Consider the following 5,129-nt stretch of genomic DNA (forward strand, 5'->3'; position numbering starts at 1 on the left):
AACTTTGTCAGAGATCTTTGACAAAGTTATATGTGGTACCCGAGGAGTTGATGGTGCATATGGAGAGCGGTGATTGAACAGTAAGGTTCACGTGCTTTCTACTTCACCAGAAATCTTCGACAGATTGCCCGTAATTTCCGCAAAGCTGATTGTGCATGTGACAGGTGCTGACGAGGCTGAAAAAGCAGGTGCTTCTTCGATTTCTGAGATCGGCCTTCGTGGTCTCTGAGCAGCCCAGCTTTTGAGAAAGCAAACGCCTCTTCGATTTTTGAAGCTCCGTCGAGTGCAGATTTTTATAGAGGCTGGCATTAAGTTCCACAGCACACTTGAATCTCTACCAGTAGAAGCTCATTTCTTGCACTTCTAAGATCTTGATTTGTCTGACCTCTTCCCTCTTCAACACATTTGAAAATGTCTGGACCCTCCGACCGTCGTTTTGACTTGAACCTTGGAGAAGAGACAGCCACGCCTTCTCCAGACAACATATGGCGCCCATCCTTCATATCCCCTACTGGTCCTCTTACCGTTGGGGATTCTGTGATGAAGAATGATATGACCGCTGCAGTGGTGGCCAGGAACCTTCTCACTCCCAAAGATAACAGACTACTTTCCAAACGGTCTGATGAGTTGGCTGTTAAGGACTCTCTGGCTCTTAGTGTTCAGTGTGCAGGTTCTGTGTCTAATATGGCCCAACGCCTATTTGCTAGAACCCGCCAAGTTGAATCATTGGCTGCTGAAGTGATGAGTCTCAAACAGGAGATTAGAGGGCTCAAGCATGAGAATAAACAGTTGCACCGGCTCGCCCATGACTATGCTACAAACATGAAGAGGAAGCTTGACCAGATGAAGGAATCTGATGGTAAGGTTTTACTTGATCATCAGCGGTTTGTGGGTTTGTTCCAAAGGCATTTATTGCCTTCGTCCTCTGGGGCTGTACCTGGTAATGAAGCTTCAAATGATGAACCTCCAATGCCTCCTCCTTCTGGGGTTTTGTCAAGTACTGAGGCTCCGGATAACCACCCTCCGGTGCTTTCTCTTTCTGGGGCTCTACCGACTGCTGAGACTTCCCCTAAGCAACCTTTGTGAAGGCTCCTTTTTGTTTGTTTATTTTGACTCATGTATATGTACATATTTGTGGCTTATCGAAAATATTAATAAATAAGCTTTGCTTCATTTCAACATATTGTGTTAAATACACCAAAGCCTTCTTCATAAAGTTCTTTGAATTTTTGCTTTTGTTGAAACCTGTATTGTTGAAGCTTTGTGAGTGAAGCATGTAGTTTGAGGTAGTGTTCCCTTAATTTCCCGAGTGAGGAAAACTTCTCGGTTGGAGACTTGAAAAATCCAAGTCACTGAGTGGTTGTGAGACTGCCGAGTATCAAGGTGCAGTAGCATATGGTGGGAGTCCCCCAAGTCTTCAGGCGAAGAGAGTTGCCGAATGAGGTGTCTAGCTAGTAGTCAATGTCATGAGTAGGAAAACTTCACTTGTTTCTTTTCGAAGTGGTAACCCAGGGCTCTTTCTTCATATATTGTTTTTTTGTTATGAAGATGTGTTAGGCCCAAAGAAGTGGAGGCCTAGGTCCTTTTTTCTTTTTTTCGTTTTTTTTTTTTTTTTTTTTTTTTTTTTTTTTGTTTTTTTTTTTTTGTCGACTGAGTGGGATGTTTTCAGCTGAATCCAAATAGGGGGATGTTTTCAGCCGAATCCAAGGAGGGGGGAAAGCATGACTCATCATCATTTGTCATGATGTTGTTCCCACACTTCATCATCATTTACTACTTTTCCTTTTCTTCTTTCATAATATGCCATCAATGTGTTTAATTTTCTTTTGCTTTGCCTTTCCTTTTTGGCTGGAAAGATTGCCATCTTTCCTCACAATCTGATTTGCTGCAGTCTTGTTGAAGGAAATGTGGGTGTTGGAGCTAGGTAAACCAAGGAGGGTGTCTACGTAGAGGGAGTGGTAGCTCTTCAATATAACACCATTTTCTGTGGCTCAAATCGCAAAACCATCTTCATGAAAGTTGTTCCTTAGCTCGTGAACTACAACATATCCGAATTGGAGATCCATCGGAGCAGTACAACTCCAGAAATTCAGGTATGATGAGTGATTGTTCGTCATTTGTATATCAACGCGTCAGACTTGTTGTGAGCTTCAAAAACTCCATTTTCTCTTGCTCAGATCAACATACTTTCTTCATCGAAGTTGTTCCTTAACTTGTGAACTACAACATATCCAAAATTGAGATCCCTCGGAGCTGTATAACTCAAGCAATTCAGGTATGATGAATGACTGGTTATTATTTTTCTGTCAACCCGTCAGATTTGTTGTGAGCTTCGAAACTCCATTTTCTATTGTTCAGATCAGCATGCTTTCTTCATTGAAGTTGTTCTTCATCGTCTCTTTCATAACATATCAAAAATTCAGAATGAACTAATGGTTAAATATTTCCAGATCTTCGAAACATCACAGCAGCTTCGAAATCTGCAAGAATCCGACTGTCATGCTTGGAGCTTCAACACTTTAATTTCCGTCGCTCAAACAGAAATGGTTCCTTCTTGAAAGTTGTTCATATGCTCAAAAACTATAGGGTGTCCAAAATTCAGCTCCATTGGAGAAGAGCAGAGGTTGCAGAAATTTGATAGATGAAAGGAGGCGGAAGAGGGAGAGAGAGAAAAAGTCTCTTGGGTTGGATTTCTATTTTGGGAAAGATTCCAATTTTTGTAGCACCTTCATTATTGATGAATTGCTTGTACTTTTGTCCATTAAGAAACCTGGGACTTTGGCTTGTTGTTGGATCTATTATAATATGTTTGGGAACATATATAAGTGAATAAATAAGAAGGAAGATTTTGGGCCCTTGTGGGTGTAAAACAAAAAATGTTTATGTTTACCCAAGTGTTTTTGTACAAGTTCAAGGGCATCTTGGGTTTTGTGAACAAAATTTGTTTATTTGGAGCAAGGTTTTGTGTTGAAGCTTTGTGGGTGAAGCTTTGGTGTTGAAGCTTTCTAGGTGAAGCTTTGATGGTGAAGCTTTGATGGTGAAAGTATGTAGAGGGAGCTTTCTAGGTGAAGCTTTTTTAGGTGAAGCTTTGTAGATGAAGCTTTGTAGATGAAGCTTTCTAGGTGAAGCTTTGATGGTGAAGCGTTGATGGTGAAAGTATGTAGAGGGAGCTTTCTAGGTGAAGCTTTTTTAGGTGAAGCTTTGTAGGTGAAGCTTTTTTAAGTGAAGCTTTTCGGGTGGAGTTTTTTGGGTGAAGCTTTGTGGGTGAAGCTTTTTAGGTGAAGCTTTGTGGGTGAAGCTTTTTTAGGTGAAGCTTTTTGGGTGAAGCTTTTTGGAGGTGAAGTTTTTTTTTTTTTTTTTTGGGTGAAGTTTTTTTAGGTGAAGCTTTTTGGGTGAAACTTTTTGGATGAAGCTTTTTGGGTGAAGTTTTGGAGGTGAAGCTTTTCGGGTGAAGCTTTTTGGATGAAGCTGTTTTTTTTTTTTTTTTTTTTTTTTTTTTTTGGCGCTTGACACGGTCTTCATTTGCTTGTTTTGTAGTGACTGTGGAAGACGGATTGCTTTCTGATTGAGAAGGGTTCCGGCATCGCTTTGCACCATCTTCATGTGGGTAATATAGGAACTTCCTTATGTTTTGATCATGCATGTAGTGATAGAATTTGTTTCTTCTTATTGTAGATGTCAGAGCCTGGAAGTTCTAGTGATGAGGGCTCTTCTAGCTTTAGCTCTAAGTCTGAGTCTGCAATGTCGGAGTCTTCAGGGTCTTTGTTAGAGTCCTGTACTAGAGAAACATTGGATGATCTTCCCAACCGTCAAACTTTAGCTATTGCTAGTTCTTCCTCCATGGCGTTGGGTGAGGGGGTTGTTTTTGATGCCATACCCATAGTTCGCTCTGAGTTCACAGCAGACCATCTAAAGAATAACTTGTTAGATAATGAGAAGCAGGTTGAGGCGCTAAGGCAGTCATGTAATATCCCTCGTAGTGTAGGGATACGTTTGGTACATGATGAAGAATGGCCTTCTGAGCCTCCCCAGGGTCATGTTATGTTCTACACCCAGATATTACTGACTTTAGGGGTGAGACTACCTTTACATCCGTGGTTGCAAAAGATGTTATCTTTGATCGGATATGCACCTGGGCAACTTAATCCTGGTTTCTAGGATACTTTGATTGGATTTTATATCATTTGGATGGAGTGTGGGTTGTGTGAGCCTTCCTTCCATCAGTGGCGTTACTGTTACAAGATGCGCCCAGCAAAATCATGCACTGGTTATGCCGAGTGTGCATGTCGGAGTGAGAGAGAGCGTATTGTGTATGGTAAGAAAAAGGCATACTACACATGGAAAAACCGTTGGTGCTTTCTGTATAATGATTGGGAGTATGATAAGGGTGTCACGCCTGAGCGACGTGTGCTTACTCACTTCCAGACTGTAGGTTGTAACGTATCAACCGTTCGTACTATTTGCTATTTGTTGTGGTCTTTTCTTGCTTCTAACACTTTGCTTCATGTAGTGACGCGGGGCACCATCAAACTGTTTGGGCAGGAGCTATCTGACATAGAGAAGGTGTTGAGGGTGCCCAAAGAGGATAGACACTTAAGCAAGCTACGACCCTTATTTCGTCGGTACGGTTTCCAACCCTTAGTTTCCGAGAGCCAGGGACGATCGAGTAAGTTGTATCCTTCATGTAAACTTTGCTCTTTTCCTTACTTTATTTGGAAAGTTGTATTTCTTATTTTGATTTTCCTTATGCAGTGGAGAAGGTAAGCAAGAAAACAGGGACTAGCACCAATAAAAGGAAAGCACCAGTGTTAGTTCCTTCGGAAGACATCCTACCGCATAAGAAAATTCATAAGTTCCGAGGGGAACCATCCGTTAGACCTAAGTCCCAAGATGGGGTCCTTAAGGGGCCTGCCTTTAGGAAGACTGGAGTCGAGGCCGTTGAAAATGCTGCTGCCGTAGTTGCAGGAGAAGGGAGCCGACTGTTGCCTCCTCCTCTTACTATGGAGCACACTGTCCAGGAAAGTGATCCTGGTTCCCGCCATGAGGGGAAAGGCAAGGAAAGAGCTGGCAGTGTCCCGTGGAAGGACTTGAGGGTTGCCACGCGGCCAAAGGATTTTGGGGATATCAAC

General features: G+C 42.2%; 1 long non-coding RNA gene across 1 annotated transcript; it reads left to right on the forward strand.

Annotated features, from left to right (window-relative positions):
• Positions 1–1,843: 1,843 nt before the first annotated feature.
• LOC126607159 (uncharacterized) lies at positions 1,844–2,855 on the forward strand. Its single transcript, XR_007617507.1, has 3 exons — positions 1,844–2,093; positions 2,178–2,275; positions 2,451–2,855. It is a non-coding gene; the product is annotated as an uncharacterized LOC126607159 (long non-coding RNA).
• Positions 2,856–5,129: the final 2,274 nt, after the last annotated feature.

This window comes from Malus sylvestris, chromosome 16, assembly GCF_916048215.2.
Source record: "Malus sylvestris chromosome 16, drMalSylv7.2, whole genome shotgun sequence".
Taxonomy (NCBI): Eukaryota; Viridiplantae; Streptophyta; class Magnoliopsida; order Rosales; family Rosaceae; genus Malus; species Malus sylvestris.